The sequence below is a fragment of the Macrotis lagotis genome, chromosome 6, assembly GCF_037893015.1.
Source record: "Macrotis lagotis isolate mMagLag1 chromosome 6, bilby.v1.9.chrom.fasta, whole genome shotgun sequence".
NCBI classification, from domain to species: domain Eukaryota; kingdom Metazoa; phylum Chordata; class Mammalia; order Peramelemorphia; family Peramelidae; genus Macrotis; species Macrotis lagotis.
Window position 1 is genome coordinate 159,459,509 of NC_133663.1, and position 21,458 is coordinate 159,480,966.

The following is a 21,458-nucleotide window of genomic DNA, read 5'->3' on the forward strand; positions in this document are numbered from 1 at the left end:
GATATTATTTCTTCATTGTTTTTCAATTTCAAAGAGACAATTTTTAAAATCCTGAGTTACAACTTGGGTTCCCAGTTTTCAGTATTTTAGATTAAAGATCAGTGTCCCAGGATCAGAGACAAAAGAAAATTTGAAAGATAATGAAAGATCATCACAGAACCTTGGAAAGAATCCTTGTTTGGGCTTTACAAGACCTGGGTTCAAATCTATCCTCTACTACTTTGTGTCTATGTGACCTTGAGCAAATCATTTAATTCTATGAAGGCCACAGTTCTTCATCTGTAAAATGACAAGATTGGTTTACATGTCTTAAGGCAACTTCTAGCCTTGATTTTATGAGACTAACTAATAATCTCACCCCTTCAATTTAAGGCCCACCTAGAAAGCTAGTAATGGGATCAGAGTTAGAACCTTTTGAAAAAGAATAATGTTCTGGCTGAGAATACTGGCTGGGTAGTCAAGACCATATCACACAGTTCATTTACAAGGTAATTTTATTTAGCAAGTTACTACTTCATGTACTAAATAGCCTGATAGGGTAATGCAAATGCAAATTCAAGTAAATATTTATTAAAAGGTTATCCTAGCCATAGTTTTGTGCTATGTACAAATGAACTTTTTAAAAGTGTATCACTCAAAACCAGGAAATTGTGAAAGCTTGAGGACCATTTGACTCCAGGAGTATTTTTTTCCTAAAACTCATATCATCTCAGTGCCTTAGGTGAATCCTATTAAAATTATTGGGAAAATGCATTTCAAATAATACTATTTTATAATCTATTTTAAATCCTTGAGGTCCTGCTGAGTTTAATAAGCAATAGTACTCAAAACATAATAATAAAATAGTATTATTTTAAAATGTACTTTAAATAATATATCATCTGATTAGTAACTAAGAACTCTTGGTTTGCCTTTTGTTTTTAGTTCATTTTCTGGTTCTTGATGCAAAGGTTTCTTTCAAGAGGTAGAAAAAATGATTTTCCTTTTTAAAATAAATAAAAATATAGCCCACCTACAGTTTTGAAGAAGGCAAAAAAAAAATCATAAAAACACTGCAAGACTTCAAATTGATTTAGTTAATCCCTTTTGTCTTTTTTGATTTTTATATTTTGAACACAAAATTTAACGGTGAACGAGAACTTTTGCTTGTACTGCCTCCAAACTAAATTTCACATACAGAAAGAGGCCCCAGTGGGCCATTAGAGATGAACAGATTGTGATAAAGATTTGATAGTTGGAATTCATGATTGTACTATTTTTGTAAAGCTACCTATATTTTCTCATGATTATTTAAAAAATATCAAGCAGGAGGAAATAATTTATTTTTCTAGAATGCACCTTACTTGAGGGCAGGGATTGAATCTTACTTAAATATCTTTGTGTCCCTCTCAGTACATGTTTAGTTGAAATCCTTGCATATTGAATAAATAAACACCGAATAAATGTTTACTGAATGAAATGAATTTTATATGACTATTTGACTTCTGCTAGTCCTAAAAGTAAAAGACAGAGTCACCCCAAATAAACCAAGTACTCAGGGAATATTGGACTAAAATGAATAAATGATATTGATATTTTTCCCTTTATCTCCTATAGGTTTCAGAGTTTCAGAATAAGGTGACATCAATGTGAAACTTTACCCTTCTTAAGCTTCCAGAAACGGGTCTCCTTATTTAGAGATTAGATTATCCTTCCATTGTTTTGCATTAGATTTTGTTTCTTTTCTCTTTTGGGGGGAAGGCTAGCTCACTATTTTTAAAAGGTGATGGACCATGTCAGGATTTAGAAAGTGAAAGGAAAGAGATTGGTTTGGATTTTCTCTCTTTCTTTGTGTGCTCTAAAGCTCAATAAACTTAGTATGGTGACTTCAGGTACAAGGGTATGGAAGGCTTTTGTAGTCTTAGAAAACCCAGGTTTCAGTTGGATTATAGAGGTAGTCAGAAGATAGGAAAAAAGTTCAAATAGTATTTTTAACCACTTTCCATATCAATGGTTATTTATCAGACATACTTAATATTATAAGAATCAGCATTTTTAAGTAGCAATAAAAAATTTTTTTTGAGAAACACAATGTAAGAGTTATCAAGAAAAGGCATGGGCTTGTAATGAAGACTGTATGCAGTTTATATTCAAGGTCATGGATTTTTCTGAATATTGAATATATTACTAAAGTGATAATAAAACTACATGTGAAAAAAAATAAGTTCAAACTCCCCTAATCTATCTGACTGATATAACTATTGCTATATCCCCAAGCAAATTTCTGAAGATTGATTCAACAATATAATGTAGATTCATTGGTACTCTATTATTTAATTACATCCTTTGGTCTGATGTCACCTTCATTTAAAGTAATTTACAAAATGCTGTCATAGCAAATTATCACAAAACAAGAGGATTTTATCATAATCACAATCATATAGATATTTGCAAGGTTTATATTTTCATATAGTAAGAGGGATTGGGGAGGAGATGCTGAACTTAACATAAAACTAAGCAAGATATAAGAATCAGTTTAGATGAACCTATGTCTGAATACAGTTTAAGGAAATGCCATTGCTTTTACTTTAAGATTTAAAAAATTGTGCCATTTTAAAGTTCTGTTTAAAGGTGTCTAATTGTTTCTGTTCTTTTTTTGTAGATCTTTTAAAAGTCTATTTTTATCTTTACTTAAAGGTTTGTAGTTTTGTTTTGTTTTTTTTTTTTTTAGGTTTTTGCAAGGCAAATGGGGTTAAGAGGCTTGCCCAAGGCCACACAGCTAGGTAATTATTAAGTGTCTGAGACTGGATTTGAACCCAGGTACTCCTGACTCCAAGGCACCTACACCACCTAGCCGCCCCTGTAGTTTTTTTAAAGCAAAAATTTAACTCTTTTCTTACAGACTTACTTTCAAGTTTGCTAGCTACCTTTAGAGACCAAATTGAGTGTAGACAGCATTCCAGATTTCAATGTCAAACATCATAGTCATTTCTTTTCTTTTCCAGGTGCTGATTTTCCCCACTACTTTATTTTACCTACTAAAACAACAGCGAGCTACCAAAGGCAATCCAGGGGTTAAAATATTTTCTTTATTAACCTTTGAAACTTCAATCAGTTTACCATCTGGGGAACTCAGGAGGATTGGTGAAGGACACTAATAGATGTTAAGGGATTTAACCAACTTGAATTTATAGCGGTCTGATGTTCCAGTCACCTTTTCTAGAAAGTTATTTTGGGTCATTTATTCTTGAGTATTTAACCCAAGACTCCATTTTCTGCCAGAGTTGAGCATGTAAGAGATGATGGAGAAAAAGAGAATGTCGTTAGATATATTAGAAACAGAATACATCAACTTCAGGAGTGAGATATTTATCTTTATTTGAGAATATTTAAGGAGTGATTGAATAAGTCATGACTACACCTCTCATCTATTGTGATTAGTCTCCAGCTTGTAGAAATAAATAGCAGAAAATAATCCATCACCATATGGCTGGTGTATGTTCTTTCTCTCTCTTTGAGCTTTTATTTTTTGTACATATATATATATATATATATATATAATAATAAGTTAATGATCTGCTATATATAGGAATAAGTTAATGATCTGCATACAATCATGGTACTCCACGTTCAGTTCAAGTAAAAGCTGTGGCAAACCATTATTAGGATTAGATGGGAGATAGTTATCATCTATTGTAAATCTACTTCCATGTTATGTCAAAAGCATCCATATTAGAATAATGCTTCCATAATTTTTTAGTCCTTTTGTGAAGCACTGTAAATTTTGTTTTAAAATAATATTTAGTGGAATGACTAATACACATTCCCAAATTTAAAAAATGTTTAACAGTCCAGGCAAATTTAGGTTATCAAGCATTGGGAACATTTTATTGACTTTTCTGAGTGATCTATGATGTCTTATATTTTTCATAACCAGACTTTTACATAACCCTGGTTCTTGACACTAATTTGTATAAATATTGAAATACATGCAATCATTATCCAAAAAGTCCCATTTTGCCTCCAAGTCTTACCTCTTTCTATAAACTAGACTTATTCCTTTGCATTTTAAAATGATTCTTGATGTGTATGCAGTGAAGGCCCTATAGCTGCTTCTTTTTTCAAACAATGCATGCTTCCTTGTTTTTTTACAGCAACAACTGCTGTAACAATAATACTTTCTACCTCCAAACTTTCCTAATGTATTGGTTAGAATAACTCACATCTTCCTATAAGTTGCAACTTTGTTGTCTCATTAATACAGCACTTACAGAGAGGGTTCACTACATATTGATCTAATTAAATGTTTTTGAATCAGGACAACAATAATAATGGGATTAATTATTGTAATTTGTGCAGCAGAAGTATATACATAAATAGGTAATCTTTATTTTTCAATATAGCTGGTAGAAAATGAATTTCAGACATTAGGACCTGAGAGACCCAAGAGCTACAGCTGCTGAGTTAGTGTCCCTCCCATAGTTCTGGCCAGCAGCCCTGACATCTCTGCACAAAGTAATCACAGATCACAGCATTTAATCACTGAAAACAAGCACTCCAGAGGACAGCAGTGTCAATATCCCACTCTCTCATTATCTGTTTGGATTGCACATCCACACTGTCAGATAAACAGAGTGGAAAATTAAGATTAAAAATATGGTAATTTCATTTCAGGCAGCAGGCACCACTCACTGCCCCTATTATGCTATTGATTACCTCTGAATTCAATTTTTCTTTCAATGCAAACTTTAATCTGTTTGCTACCCAGCAATTCAACTCCCCAAGGGCTATTTGAGAGTAAGTAACCATTTAATCTGATGCTAACTGAAAAATCACCGTCCTTAATGAATTGTGTAAATCATTCAGCTCTAAAGCACCTTTGACTTCTATTTCATTTTTTATTTTCTACTCAATATAGGAAAGGATCGGCGTGTGAATAATTACAAAGTAGCAAGTATTTTTACATAGAGCAAATATGATAAAAACCCTATTATAGTGGGGCATGTGTAATGAACAGTACTTTTTAATTTCAAAATAGCTATTCATTAAAAAAGAATGGAAGATTAAAAAGAGAGGCTCAAAGCTCAAGGTAAAAGTTGATAGACATTGTAATTACATGGTTAATTTCAAAGATTTATATGCTGTTATGATTTAAAAGGAATTTTTATGACCTGACATTTTCATTTGAGAAGATTTTTTATTTAAAATTAATCTTCTAGCTCCTATTCTTAATTATTTCTTGGCAAGCGATAAATGGGAATACAAAAAAATGCCCTATATCAAATTTTAAGCAGAATAAATGCATGTGAATTTTCGAAGAGCAATAAAGTGGTCTTACTCATTTGAATTGCTTTACATTGAAATCCCCAGTTAAAGGAATTTCTTTGTGTGAGATGGAAATTATTGGCACATTTAAGGAAGGGTGGCAATCTTGCTGCAATGCAGGTGTTTATGACATTTTAAAAATATAATACTGGGGGGAGGTTTTTTTTTTTTTTTTTGCTGTGATTATTGGATTGTCTTTTAAGTTGCTGTGACTTTTCAACAGGTCTCTTTTCTCTCCTCATTCCAGACCTTGACTCACATCTTGGAGTGGGAATGGGGTTTGGGGGTGGGGGGGGGGGGGGGAGATGAGAGGGGAGGAGATGTTTAACTCACTTCCTACTTTCACCTACCCTGGTCATCCACACTAGAGGCCAAGAAAGGCGAGAGGTGGGTGACTGGCTAGAGAAAGCTGCTCCAAGTCTCCTTGGCAATTAGGATTTCAGCAGCCTCTTGTAGAAGTGAGAGTGCGAGGCAGCCTGAGGCTCGGAGCCCCAGGCGGCTGCAGCCGGGCGCCCCAGGCCAGGGCTGCGGCGAGGGTCCCGCGCCTCGCTGCCTTGTTTGTGTTTGTCTCAGCTTTCTGGAGGCGGGGTGGGATGGGGGCAGAGATCTCTGTTATTTAGCCGGCTGCTTACAGACATTTTCACTCCAGACTGATGACATTGCCTTTTCGCATTGTTCAGTCGGCGAAAGTGTAGGGTTGTGGTGAAAACAGTCCGGGACCCCTCTAATTACTTTTCCTAATAGGCACTTGGCAGGAGAGAGCAGGCAGCGCCCCACCCATCTCCCCTTAACCCCCACCTCACCGCACCACTCGGTCCCGCCCGCTGAGGATCTGGGCTCCATGCTGCCCGGATCCCCGCGCCCCCCACTCTTCTTCCTCACCCCCCATCCCACCCACCTATCCCCAGCCCCCAGCCCCGCTGTGGGCGCTGCAGCTGGCGGCCCGATGGGCGCAGCTAACCAGACGGTATCATCCGCCTGATCGCCTCTCCTTTCCCCTTCTCCTGTCTTCTCCTTCCCAGCACCCTGCAGCCTGTCCTGGGCTGTCTTCCCTTCGGGGGAAGCTCCCTCCCGGGCACCCCCAAGCCTTCCACGTTCTGGAGGGACGCCTATCTCGTACACACACACACACACACACACACACACACACACACACACACGCACACACAGAGCTCAGCATCACAACACAACACACAGCTTCAGCTGCGATGACAAGTCCTGGAGTTTGAAGAAGGCAAGAGGACAGTTGTCCTTTTTTGCCTCCTGTTCCTCCTCTTCTCCCCATTCCTGGCCCGTTCCCCTCCAATCCCACCTTAATGAAGAATTGGTGCATTTACTGAAGGTCCCGCACTTCGGCCTCCCCCCACCCCCCAGCACCTGGGAAGGTGGAGTACTGGAGGCTGCTGCAGGGGGGTGGGATTTGAGGAGACATCAGGAGAGGAGGAGGGGGAGGCCTTGCAACTCCCTGGGGGGGGGGGGGGACAGACGAGTCCGAAGTAATTGGAGTGTCTGCACATACACACACACACACACACACACGCACACGCACACGCACGCACACACATACACATACACATATACAAGCACAGGTTGCTGCTGCTGTCACTGAGGGGCGAGGGATCTTGCTAGCGGTTTCTCCCTTCGCCTTCGTAAGCGAGGGAAGAAGAGCTGGGGATCCTAGTGAAGGGAAGGGACACTGCATCTCAGTCCCTCTTCACCCCCTTTTCTGTTGAGGTGGTTGGGGAGCCCTGGAGCAGGGTGCCCAGAGCCTGGTTTTGCACAGCCAGACCAGTGGATGAATAATAAAGGTGGATGGTCCTCTTCTTCCTCGGTGGCCCTTTTGCCTCACCCGCCCAGGCTGGTCGCTGAGGACGCCTCCAGCAGCCGCATTCCTGATCGTCCCGTGTCTAAAAAATTATCCTCTTGTGACATTCTGCGTGTGGTTCATTTTCTGTCGGTTCTGTCCAATTCAGCAGGAGCCCGCACGAGTGTTTGCAAACAGCCAACGCTCTCTAGATATTTTGCGTATCCTAGGATTTTACAGTAAGAATGCCCCCTCCCCTTCGCCTGGATCATTCACAGCCCAACCTCACACCAATACAAAATTATCCTCAGGGAGAAAAAGAGAGAGTGCAGCAATTACAATACCCAGAACCAAAGATGACTGCGATTCACGCCAGGGAAGTCAATTCCGCAGTTAGAACGCAGATTTTTGGAGATGCCCTTTTGTTGTAACTTTAAGAAACTTGAGAAGAGGGTACACAAAGCCCCCGGTCTCCATTCTGAGTCCCAGAGTGCAAGATACAAAAGGCAGTTGTGCAGGCCAAAAGCTGAAGGCTGAGACTGAAATTCTAGCCTTGTTCTGAAATGCTGAACTAGCCAGGTGTGTTATTTCAGGTCACCAGTGCTGAGACCGGGAGGGCAGTTAGTCTAACAGTCCGCAAACTTAAGAACCTTTGGTTCAGGATGCTCTACATCTTATATAAAAATTAGAAGTAATAGTCAAATATTATTCTGCAAAGATAATAGTCAAATGCTGAAGTAGTTCATTTTTTTTTCTTGGTATGGTGACTGCTTTATCTCTGGATTCTCCCTGAATTTAGCCAAAGCACAAAGTGTCCCATTCCTTTAAGTAGTTTTTAAAACATGGCCAACCCCTTTAATAAAGGTATGATTTCAGATAGTTTTAAAAGTGGGTTTTATTTTATTGCAAAGCAATGCTAGGTTGCATAACAATACTTAACATTTATTAAATAAGAGACATTTCTCCAAATTAGCCATGAAGCATTATTGAAGTTGATTTGATCTATGACTTCAGTAATGATCTTTGAGAAATACAAATGATTCAACTACCAGGCATTGTATGTGTATAGACTGAAGGAAGTGATTCTTAGCTCAACACAGAAGCATCATAAATCCAAGCCAGTAATCTATATCTCTTAGTAGGTCAGAAAGTTAGACATTCTGATGGGTTTTTGTGCTGAACAGATTTTGAATAACTAGTCATTCCTAAGCTACATTGCTAAGTAGAAAAGATATCATTCTCCTTTATTAGCTTTTCCCAAATTACCCAAAGATCAAGGTCCTAGTATTATCCATGAACTGGCATATTTTACAGCTTTAAGTACTGCATTTAGGGGAACTTCAAAGGAACATAGTGGTGCTAATATTTTCTGGTCTTTACTTTTTAAATGCTAAAGTCAAATTTCTTTTTTAAAACAAATAGTTGTTTTTTTAAAACTCTTTGCCTGAGTTTTAGTAAGCTAAGCACATTGTTTGTGATTTCACCGTCTGAAAATATATTTTAAAATTTTAGAAATGTATACCTTGACAGGGTATGCAAAGATATATTTAATAAATTTAAACTTCATTTAAAATTAATAAAGTATTGTTATAAAATATGATATTTAAATATATGCCCATTATTTTCTTCCACTTATTGGAGAATTTTGAGTTATCAGAATGTAAGTACCAGAGAACTAAAACATACTTCAGGCCTTCATTTAAATGTTTTCAAATGGTTTTAATGGTTAAAACAAATATTTTCTCTATGCCAGGTTCATGGGAAAGAGAGCACATTATTAGGAATACTAATGTGATCAAGGAGAGTTCTATCCATCATACTTTTTTTTACTATAACTGTTCATTATACCAGAAATAAAATAAGAGCAAATCAATATATTACACATATTTTTCACTGCATATTTATGTATCATCCTTTCATGTTAGTTTAAATCTAATCTGGGAAAATGAAAATTTAGAGTCCTTTTTATCATATTAAGTGGAGCCAATTCTAATGTAATATCACAGTTTGTTTTTTAAAACTACTCCACTGCTGGATCCTGGCAAAACACTTCTGACCCTTGTAGCAGCAGAACTAGTCTAAAGCATCTATCAGCCACACAGACTGGGAAAAGATTAGAGGGTCTATATAAGGTAAGGATTGTGTCATTGGCATTCAGCAGAAAAGGATTGGGGCCTTGTCAGGAGTCCATATAGAGGAGATTAGGAGCATATCAGGAACTCTGCAGAGGGAATCTGAGTACATTAAGGCTCCCCAGAGGCAGAAAAAGCAGCAGCTCACTGAACCCCTTGTGCAGGGGACAGTAGTTGTGCACTGCTAGTCTAGATTGAAAAAGAAATCAGGACCCTGCCTATGGTTAGTGGAAATGAGGCAGTTTTCTAAGCTTTAGAATGGGAGTAGAAAAAAATCTATGAAGTTTCCCCAAAGAAAATAACATTTCAAAGTTATATCTATAAATTAGGGTCATGCTCAAATCTTGATGTAGAGGAAAACAAGGGTCCTCTTAAGAGTGGCAAAAAGGCAAAGAAGCTAAATGACATCAGGTGTGAGGACTAAAGTCTTCTGGAGGATAGAACATTAGTTACTGTTGCTAGGGGATGCATAAAATAGGTTGGCATCGATGTGCCAACTTTGCTTTTTGGTATTCAGGAATGGAGAGAATGAATTCATATGCTGCCCACCAAATCATTGTTTCAGGTCTCTACTCCCCAAAGGGTTCCCCAAACTCACAGCTTTCTTAATGGATTCAGACAACTAACCCTATTTGTTGAGGTCAAAGGCACAATGGTCAGAAGAGGAAGATAAACTAATAATAACTTTGAAGTATATGAAGGCTCGTTATGCACAAGATGTTACGTAGTTTTTCATCCTATCAGAGGCAAGAAATGGTAGAAGTAGGTAATTTGGGTTAGACATGAAAAAGAATTTTTTTGAAAGGAGTTGACCAAATCTTCCCTCATCATTTTTAATCAATCTGAAATGGTTATGGTGCAATTAATTACTTAAAGGTCGGATCCTGGACAGATGACTTTTTTCATTTAGTTTTTTTTTAAGTAAACCTTTTTTCATTGTTGTCGTGTTTATCCAATCACAGCCTTTACCCCCAACAAGGAGGCCCCCTTGTAATAAAATATAGTTTATGATGCTGATCGAGATGAGCAGAACCAGAAAAACACCGTACACCCTAACAGAAACATGGGGGTGATGATCAACCTTGATGGACTTGCTCATTCCATCAGTGCAACAATCAGGTACAATCTGGGGCTGTCTGCAATGAAGAATACCATCTGTATCCAGATAAAGAACCGTGGAGTTTGAACAAAGTTCAAGGACTATTCCCTTTAATTTAGAAAAAAAAACTGATATCTTATTGTCTGATCTTATCTCTTATACTTTATGTTTCTTCCTTAAGGATATAATTTCTTTCCTTAAGGATATAATTTCTCTCTCATCACACTCAATTTGGATCAATGTACAACGTGGAAACAATGTAAAGGCTGGCAATTTGCTTTCTATGGGGGGTGGCGGGAGGGAAATAATATTGGGGGGAAAAGTGTAAAACTCAAAATAAATAAAATATTTTAAAAATGAAATAAAATATAGTTCAAATAAAACAAAGCATAACAACATATTGTCTATGACTGACATATATGCCTCATTCTGCACCATTTCTCTACCAATAGGAAGGAGACAAATCTTACTAGTAGTGTGCTAGTCAAGACTGGTCAGTCTCATTGATCAAAATTCTGATATTTTTCTTTTTTTAAAAAAACGATCATTTTTAATATGAGCTTCAAAAATATCACTAAACATAAACATTTTCCCTGTTGTTTTTCAGTGTTGTTGTCCTTTGCCTTATAGTCACTGTATAAGATGTTCTCTTGGTTCTGCAGACTTTGCATCATTTCATATAAATCTTTCTACATTTCTCTATATTCTTTATTGTTTTACTTCTGACAATGCTGTTCCATTACTAGGTGGTTCAGTGAATTGAGTGCTAGGCCTGAAGTTAGAAAGACCTGAGTTCAAATTCAGACCTCAGATCTTACTAGCTCTGTGTTCCTGGTCAATTCATTTAACCTATGTTTACTTCAGTTTCCTCTCTTGTGATATAATAATAATAGCACCTATCCTACAGGGTTGTTTTGAGGATCAAATGATATAATACTTATAAAGTACTAAGCATAGTACAAAAGTACCTCTCTCTCTCTCTCTCTCTCTCTCTCTCTCTCTCTCTCTCTCTCTGTATATATCTATTTACACACACACACACACACACACACACACACACACACACACACACACATATATAATATTTAATTTATATGACCTTTTCCTCTATCCTGGCCTTCTTGGGGTATAAACCTGGCAGTCATTCAGAGAATATGTATAGTTCAGTGACTTTTCTAGAATATTTCAAATTGTTTTCTAGAACAGTGGGACCAATTCATAGTTAAACCAGAAATTCAGTAGGTTGCCTATCTTCCTACAACCACTCCCACACTGATCATTTTCATCTTTTGTCAGATTAGATGCATTTTTGAGGTAGGAACATCAAGTTATTAGTATCAGCATCCTCATCTTTATTATTATTAAGAATTTATATTTGTATTTACATAATATACTAACATGTATTTATATTAAGGTTATAAAGTTCTTTATACATATTATTTCATTTTATTTTCACAAAAAAAATCTAGGAAAGTAGGTGTTATTAGTATCATTCCCATTATATAGATGAGAAACTAAAGCAAAAGAAGTTAAGTGACTTGCCCAGGGTCTTTTTAATTGATGAGGCAGGATTTGAGCTCAGTTCTTTCAGGTTCAGAGAGCTATTCACTGCACCTTCTAGTTACCTATTAACAGTTATTCATAATTATTCAATGATGCTAGACTATGTAATCCTTGAAAACTCAGGGAATTCTTAGATGTGAAAATGTGAAGATAAAGAGATAGGATGACGAGGAGGAAGCCTTCTACAGTCATTGTTGTGAAGGCATCATCTCTTAATTTTATCTTTTTTTAAAATATTTTTGAAAGGCAAATGGGGTTAAGTGGCTTGCCCAAGGCCACACAGCTAGGTAATTATTAAGTGTCTGAGACTGGATTTGAACCCAGGCACTCCTGACTCCAGGGCCGGTGCTTTATCCACTACACCACCTAACCACCCCTTAATTTTATCTTTAACATAAATTCCTGCAGTGTCAGATTGACAAAATTTGACTACTTCCTTATGGTCAATGTGACAATTTTCATGTTTCTTGTGTGTGTGTGTGTTTTGCCCATGTGAATGAATGCTCAGACTAAGATGGAAAACAGTGATTTATCCTTCTACTCCCTGGGAATATTCTTGCTCTCAGAGCTCTACTAGTCTATTTCCAATTCTTAAAGTTTCTGGTTCAATCTTTGGGAATGCAAATCTACTAAGTCATATTATCTGAGCATCCCTTATGTATTGGCAAACTATATTTGAATGGGAACATGTACCCAGATCATTGTGTTATTTCCTAACTATCCATTTCCCAACTCTCCCAATGGCTCCAAGAATCCATTGACATAAACATAATTTCTTTTCCATGTTGTTCCAAGGCTCTGATACCAGAGCCAAATATTACCTGAATTTTAAGGAGTATCCTTGATACAAGATTGCTTAGTGATTTAATTATTGAACTTAAACACATTTCAAATGAACCCTAAGACTACAGCCTATCTTATAAAGGTAAAGAATATGGATTTTCTCCCCATGATGAATTTCCCTCCAAACTATAGCAAATTCTAGACCAGGATTATATACATAGTCATTGCTTAGTAGACCAGGTAATGATGATCTGAGAAGCTTTTCCAAAGTGACTAAATTCTCATTCCCATGAAAGCCTTGTTTAGAATGTCTCTGTTATCATATTTTGCTGAGGAGATGAAAATTAAAGTTGGCATTAAAAACATTTCAAGCACTGGAAAGCAACTATGGGATTTAAAATTGTGTGGAATGAAAATATTTGGTCAAGTAAAATCAGGTACTTCACAGGCATCTTGAAAGGCTTAGAAGGCACTTTAAACCTTTTCAACATAGACTTAAAGATAAGGTACTCTAGTCAACCTAACAGTATATTTGGTGGGGGTTTTTTTAAACCAATTTAGGTTTCCCAACAGGCCCCCAAAGTGACTATTTAAAAAGGCAAAGATCTGCCACAGAATTAAGTGATGGCAATACTTCACCTTACTAAAGAAAGAAAAAGTAGAACTCAGTATTCCAGATTCCCCATGAAAGTGACCTTTAGTTCTTCAGGTTCATTTTTTGTTTCTTCCTAGAATACGTACATACATACACAACATATATCACACACATATACATGTAACCTGTCTTCCAATGAACACATATGTAGTCTGTCTGCCAATGAACCTGTGGTATGCATTTTCAGTCAACTCTAGCCTCTGCCTTTTTTCTCAATATCTTCCTTTCTCCTATCTTTCAGTTTCATGTTCAAAAGCTGCTTAGCTGTTGGGCTGTTGGTCAGTGGGGGTGAGTGAAATATGCTCAGAGTGCAATCCTAGCTGAATTTTAAGGAGGGAGCCATAGAGTGGGAAAAGAAATGTTTGGGACCTGGTTTCATGGGAGCAAATGGATTAGTTGTATAGTGCTGGTGGTTATCTTCATTCATTTATTCATGGAGCTATCCATTTATCTGTCTATATCTTTATTTACATTTGCTTGCATCACTCCTAAGGAGATTCTGTGTCTCCTTTCTGCTCCCCCCCCCCCCCATATAAGTCTTTAGCTGGTCTGTGACTCCATCAATTTTACACTTTTGAAGGATATTTCCTGACAAGATGATGGACACTGCTGATCCTGTATCCAGCTACATCTGAAGAATCTCTCCCTCTACCCAGGGTGTTAACCAGATTATTTTTCTATCACTCTCGCCCATGCTGAATATGCTGAATACTGTATCTCTGAACTGGCTACCCCACTCTCACAGCCTGAGTCTCTATTATCTGCAGCCACAGCATGCATATTTTTATTTAGTTTCCAGTCCTCAGGGGAATCCTCTCTCTGTACCCTTCCTTGAGTAACAAAATCTTTGGATTTTTCCTTTTCTATTACATCTCTTGAAATACTCATCTTTGAACGCATATTCAGAAGGGCTACAGAAAGCCTTCCCACAACGGCAACATGTTTCTGCCTGCTTTGAATTCTGGAACATGACACTGTGATTATTTTATGCATGCTTGCCGTCTGTCTTCCCTCTAGTCTGTAGCTCTAATGCATCCCCTCGCTGCAGTTTCTATGAGCTTGGTAGTTCAAAAGGGATGCTGAAATGTGCACCCTCCTCACTTAGAAAATGTGCTTGTTGGTTTTCAACTTACATTTCCTACATCTATCTTTTGGTTAATGCAGTCATCTCCCAAAATGGCAGTATTTAAAAAACAACAATAATTCTGGTATCTTTACCACATAAGAAGAAAAAGATTTACATTTGCATAGGATGGAAACATGTATCTTTTAGAATTGACAGTATTACAGGGGCTAAAATTTCTTGCAGCATTGGATCTAGAATGGGCAGCAGATCCATTAGGTAGCTTTTGCGGTAGAAAAAGGAGAGAAAAGGGGGAAAAAAGTAGGGAGAACTTTAGCCTAGGTTCATAGGGTGATAGATGGAGATTTGAGACATCTCTGAAGGACCTTGTGAGTTGATGCCTTCCCCTAGACTACCTTCCTTTAGATTTCTGGGCCTCTCCCTATTCTTTTCTCCTTTTGTTTTCTTCCTGGTTAGGGTTCTTTATTTCAAAACCATCCTACCTGCCAACCATAATTTATAGAGGAGAAAGTTTAAATAAAAGCTATGTAAACATCTGAGTGAGTTCTCTGTACTAAACAAATAATCAGAATAGGTTAGCCATTCCTGAGCAGCAGATTCAATATTAACAATAAGGAAAGTAACTCTGGTTATTGTTACTCTTAATTATGGATAATTTGCACTTTACACTAAGTAAATAAGCATCTCAAAGTACTTTACAAACCATTATCAGCATCTCCATTTTAGAGATAAAGAAATGGAGGGACTAGGAGGTCAAGTGATTCGCCTCAGGCCATGTGGGAAGCCTATCTGTCTATCTAAGGTGTTTTTTAGGCGCCTGATATTACTAGGATCATAATGTGTTCAGACATAGCTATCATTATAGAGATACCATGAAAGAGTGAGGTTAGTTCAGTGGTACAAACAGTGTCACAGTTAACAGTGAAAACATACCTGGCTAAAAGTAGATCTGTCCTGGGGAGAAAATGTTCCCTAAACAAGGGAGGAGTGGTGATAGTATGCTAGAAGCAAGGGGTCTTAGCAGAGTTTTCCAGGGATTAAGACAATGATATTTATTGAATATCCAAAGTCATAAGAAAATTAGGAGTTGTAAAATGCTGAATATAAGAAATTCAGAGAAACAGAGGAAGATGTGTATGAACTGATGAAGAGTGAAACAAATAAAACCAAGGGAATAATAAAAACAGATATAACGATCTAAACAAAAAAAAAATTCCTAGAAGTGAGTTGAATGCTGAGGAATAACCAATTAAATTCCTGGAGAAGCATGCCTCATCTTTTACCATAGAGGGACTGGAGATTCTAGGACTGAATATCACATATATTGCCAGACAAAGTTTTCTTATTGGAGATTTTTTGCTTACTTGATTTTCTTTTCTTTTTTTTTAATAGGAGAGGGTGTTAAATTTGTTTGTAACATAAATACAAAAGGCATCAATGGACATTCTTTAAAAGTAATAAACAGTATTAAAGTGGAAGAAAAACAAGTCAAAATCTAAAAGATAAAAATTAATAAGCATCTCCTATGTTCAATTTGTGTTATTAGATATTTGCAGTATAAACATTAAAAAACATGGTTCCTACCCTTGAGGAATTTCTAATATAAGTAGTGGCTATAAGATAAATGTCCAAATCAGGTAGCATCTTGAAGGAATGAAATGAAAGGCTAAAATATGACATGAGACCATTTCAAGTACACACGACAGATGGTATGTACAAAGGCACCAAATCAGGTTGACGACTAAACTCCATTTCAACTTGTAGAATCTAGGAACAGATGAAAATTTATGTGCATTAACATACCAAAATAGGTATATTCATTGATTTGATAAGAATGTTAAAAACCTACTTGTGGAAGTTTTTCTCTGTGCTTTGAGAGGATATAGGGGAAAAAATATGTGACTTGCAACAACATCTCTCTAGTAATTTATAATGTAGAGTGGGAAATAACATATAAACATAAACAACTAAAGACAAAAATCACATATATGTACAACATGCACATGTCTATATGACATACATCTATGTCTGTGTGTCTATGTAACCAATATGATCCAAAAAAATAAACCTTCACTGGACTGAGAAGGCTGTTGATCTGATTATAGTTACTAAAGTTAGATGTAGTTATTGTAGGAAGACTGGGAAAAAAGTGGGGAAACCCAAATAAGCATTAGAAGAATGAAAAAAGATTCATTGAAGCCTTTTATGAAGGATATGAGACTATGGGTAAATTTAATGCAAAGAAAGATCTATAAGCATGAGACAAGAGGTTTGCTTTATATAGCTGGTGAAGGTCTTTGATGCCCATGTTCTGAAATTTTTAGGATCATAGAGTTAGAGTTGGAAGAAAATTTAGAGGCCATCTAATTCAACCCCATCATGTTACATATAAAGAAACTGAGGCACAAATGGGTGAAATGGTCATAAAGTTGGCAAATGGCAGAGCTTGGATTTCAATAAATATCCTTTGATCTCCAAACCAATACCCATTCCATTGTTTGATGAAAATGTTTGAAAATAGATTGAGAAACCCTACAAGTAGACTTTAAACAGTGCATTACAATTCCTAAGCCCTTATTCACATGCATATTGAATTGAACTGAATCAGAGGAATGCTTAAAAATGAAATAAAAATTTATAAAATAATCAAGACCACCTAGTCCAGTCTCTCCATCATTGATAAAAGAAGAGAAAAAGGCACAAGGACCTTGGGTATGGATTGTAGAGGGAAGAGTGAATGCATGATCTCTAAAGAGTAAAGACAATCTCATCCATCTGTGCTTAGTGGCGGCAAAAATTGGATGTTATTGAAATCATCATTGTTGTTGTTTGTCCTTTGTTCTTGAAGAGAAGCATGACATCAAGGATGTGCTTCCATGACATGCAGTGAATTGGATTTAAGTGAGAAAGACCTCTGCGAAATCACCAGCCTCACCTTCTGCTTAGAGGTAGCAAAAATTGTGATGAGGAAGTTGGGGGATGGTTAGGGAAAGATGAAAAACTTTGAACCAACCTGGTTTTAGGTGCCTCAAGTGAAGCTGTCTTGGAAGAAGCAAAGAGAAGAAAGGAGGGCATATAATACTGTAAGTAATTGAAGGAAGAACATCTTGAGTTTAAAAAAAAAACACCATGAGATTTCTTTTCATGGTTACATAAATCCAAATGAAATAATAATAATAGCTAGCTTATATGCCCCTTTGAGGTTTACAAAGTGATTTACATATATTATCTCATTTAATCCTCAGAACAGCCCCAAGGGGTAGGTGTTATTATTACCCCCATTTTACAGATGGGGAAACTGAGACTGAGAGAGCCATAACCAGTAATTGCCTGAGGCAAGATTTAAAATTGAATTCCTGGCTCCATGCCCTTTCTTCTATCTGTAAAATGAGGGAGTTAGATTCTTTGACCACTGAGTCAAAGACTGGTTCTATGATCCACTTTTAAAGAATGGAGAGGCTAGTCAAAAAAGAAAATTTTACCCATTATTTTGGCACTGCAGGGATTTGGATTGTGAGGAATAGTCCAATTCTGAAATTGGATTGAATCAGGGGCCTAGGGTGTCACAGAATGAAGAGGAAAAATGCCTTTTCCTTCTTCCTACACTTTGCAGATTGAACTAGTTTAGCCAGCACCTTTTCTAATATTTTGGCCAGACAAATCTAGTGCCAGGTTAGTCTTTCTGGAGTGTATCTGTACTTCAAGAATAATAAACAAAATAAGTTATTTCCCATTTCTACCTTAGTTGATAATCAGCAGATGTCTTATATAATCCTTTTAAAAAAAAGAGAGAGATTGCAGATTAGTACTGTAGTAGAAGCACATGTTGAAACTTGACATGTGGGAACAACAGCATAATGCAGAGGGAAGACACAGTATTTGTAGTCCAAAGACTTGGGTTTCAATTCTGGCTCTTCTGCTTGCTACCTATGTGATGTTGGGCAAGGATTTAACCTTTCTTTGTTTCAGTTTCCCCATCTCTAAAAGGCAGGGATCAGATGAGATGATCTCTAAACCTTCTTTAACCCTTACGTCTATGATATGTAATTTGTTAGAGCACTTTCCATTAGGTCAAGTTGGCCCTCTTTCTCATGCATTTCTGATTTCTGAACTCAAAGAGACAGGAATAATGCTCCCTCTTAGATCAGGATGACAAAGAGAAAGAGGGCCCCAAATTGATTTTCTCTCCTAAGAAATGTTGAGATCTTCAATTATTTCATGGTCCTTGAAGCCTCCATATGTTACCTTGCTAGATAGCATCATGGGTTTGAGTTACTCTTTCCACTTATTTCTAGGTCTGGATAGTTTGGGACCAAGACATCAACCAGAGACCTTGAGGCAGGGGTACCAACACAAAAGTATTCTCACTGCTGTAAGACTCAGGACAAAGAAGCCAAAGGATTCACAGTCTCATTTGTCCACTGGGGAAAGTAGAGGTCCCCAACTAGTATTCATTCAATTTCTTTTTTTTATTTTCCTTTTTTCTTCTACTCTGGATTGCTTTCGTGATCATCAACATTAGTTTTATTTCAGATAGATACAAGAAATAGTGTATAAATTATATATATATATATGTTTTATATATATATATATATATATATATATATATATATATTCTTTCAGAAAACAATGTGATTCCAGATATAGTTTGTTAAAATACTGTGATGGAATATTAAATTTTAAGTACTAGTGAGAAAAGAAAAAAGAAAGAAAGAAAGAGAAGGAAGGAAAAAACATTTACATTTACCTTTAAGTTTACAAAATAAAGCTACTTTTCTGCATCTTGAAAAATAAGTTATAATCTATGCAACATTAGATTAACTCTTTCATGCACACCAGTGTCTGAGAGACTCATTCTAGAGTCTGCCTAACAAAATGTGCCTTATTCCTTTTTTAATAGGTGCAGTTGAGGATTCAATTATTTGTGATAATTCTTAATAGCACATATCCAAATAAAGATGACTGAGTATTACAAGACCTTACCACAGCCCACTTATTAAATCTTTGCTGAGAAGTAGGCTGAGACTGCCAAATGTTTTATAAGAATTACAGGGTTCCAGGGCTAATAGCATGGTTACAGTAGGACTGAGCATTTGAGGACAAGAAACGGCGAAGGGTATTATGGAAGCCATGGGAAAAACTGAGGCAGGTGTTAAGAGCATTGATGGCACTAAGAAGGGCATTATGTAGCAAATAATTAATGATTATAAGCCTAGAATCCTGATTGTAAATCTCTCCCTGAAAATGGTATTTCTATCAGCCCCTCCTCTCCTTTCATGACAAAAGACAATGGTTAGGGATGAGAGTTGGGAGGCATCTCCACTTTCTTGTAATATACACAATATTTCTGAGATAGTAATCTACACACCTGGAATTCCAGCTGCATGTCTCTGTTTTTATTAGTTTACATCTGGCAAAACTCTTTAGCAAATAACCACAAAATATTCTCATATAACCTTTACCAAAGAATATTTAAAGTATTTGAAACTTTGGGAAAGAAGTAATTCAGGATTTTATTAAAATTAAGTCCTTCCTTCCTTCCCCCACTCCCCTGTTTTTTTTTAATGAGACCTGGGATTCATTGATATAGGGAACTTCTGATAAGAAAATTTCCTATACCATGAAAGATTGCACCCGCTTACAATTTAGTCTTAGACAATTGTCTATAATACTGAAAGGTTAAGGACTTGAGGAGGACCTGAATTCAGATTGTCCTGGATCCAAGAGATCCCCATTTATTATCCCATCTGCCTCTCTCAAATCCTTTGTATTAATATGCTGCCCTGATATTTAGGACCTGGTATTTTTGCAGTCTCTTGTTAATATAGATGATATCCAGAGCAGCTCTGGATATTTCTAGAAAGGGCTACTGCATTCTTTCTCCCTCTGACATCTTTTGAACCAACATATTCTTAGCTAGCTGAAGAGAAGGCACCTGCCCACTAGGTCATTGGGAATAGCAATTTATACCAAATAAAAATATTGATTTCATTCTTTTTATTACCTGTGAACCTCCTGGTGGGTGGTGAAGTGATAAAAAATTTTCTATGGGCTGGTAAGTTGTTTATACTCATTTGCAAGGCTGACTTAGCAATCTTGCATTCCTTAATGGTTTGAGCATTTATTATACTATTTACAAGACACTCATATAAACTATATATCATACTTAAAAGGGGTTCTGTCTATATAGAAACTATATTAGTAAAAGCTAAGTAGCTATATATATATGCATACTATTAGGAAATTTTTTCATATGAGGAAAACAAAGAATGTACTTATGTGTGATTCCTGAATGAATCATTTAATGAAGTCTCCTTATTTGAATCTCATTTCATTGACTTATTTCTAACACAATTGAACTCATCCAATTCAATAGTCAAAATGACTGAGAGTAAAAAACAAACCCAAACAGTTAATCTGTTTTAAGTCAATATTTTTATTAAATAAAGATAGCTAGAGTTTTCATATTATATCTGAGATCTTTCAGCTTTATAGTCTATGATTCTATCAAATAAAAAAATACAAGGATTTATAATACTGTCTGCAGAAGTGTAAGACATTTGCTTCAGACATAGAAAAGTTAAGAGACTGGATCACAAAAAGAAATGTGAAACTCCCCTCTAGACTCTAGTGTTTTCCCAAAAAAAGTTATCCTGTATCTTTTTTTCCCTTTTCTCAGTCATGTTTCTAGAAAAAGCTTTCTCCATTCATTGCTTCTACTTCCACCTTTATTTCTTGACCCTTTGCAACCTGGCTTCTGACCTTGCAACAACTGAAACTACTCTCTCCAAAAGAAATAGTAGCATCTTATTACAAACTCTCAATGCCTTTTTCCAGCCCTTTCTTGATCTTGCTATAGCATTTGACATTACCGAATATCTCCCTTCCTGATATTCTCTCCATTTTTTATACTAATCCCTCTTATTCTCCACTTACCAATCTGACCACTTATTTTTTTTCTGAGACTCTCTTGCTTCATTGTTATCCATATATTTTTCTTGTAGTTGTAGATGGACTCTGAACTCTGTCTTAAG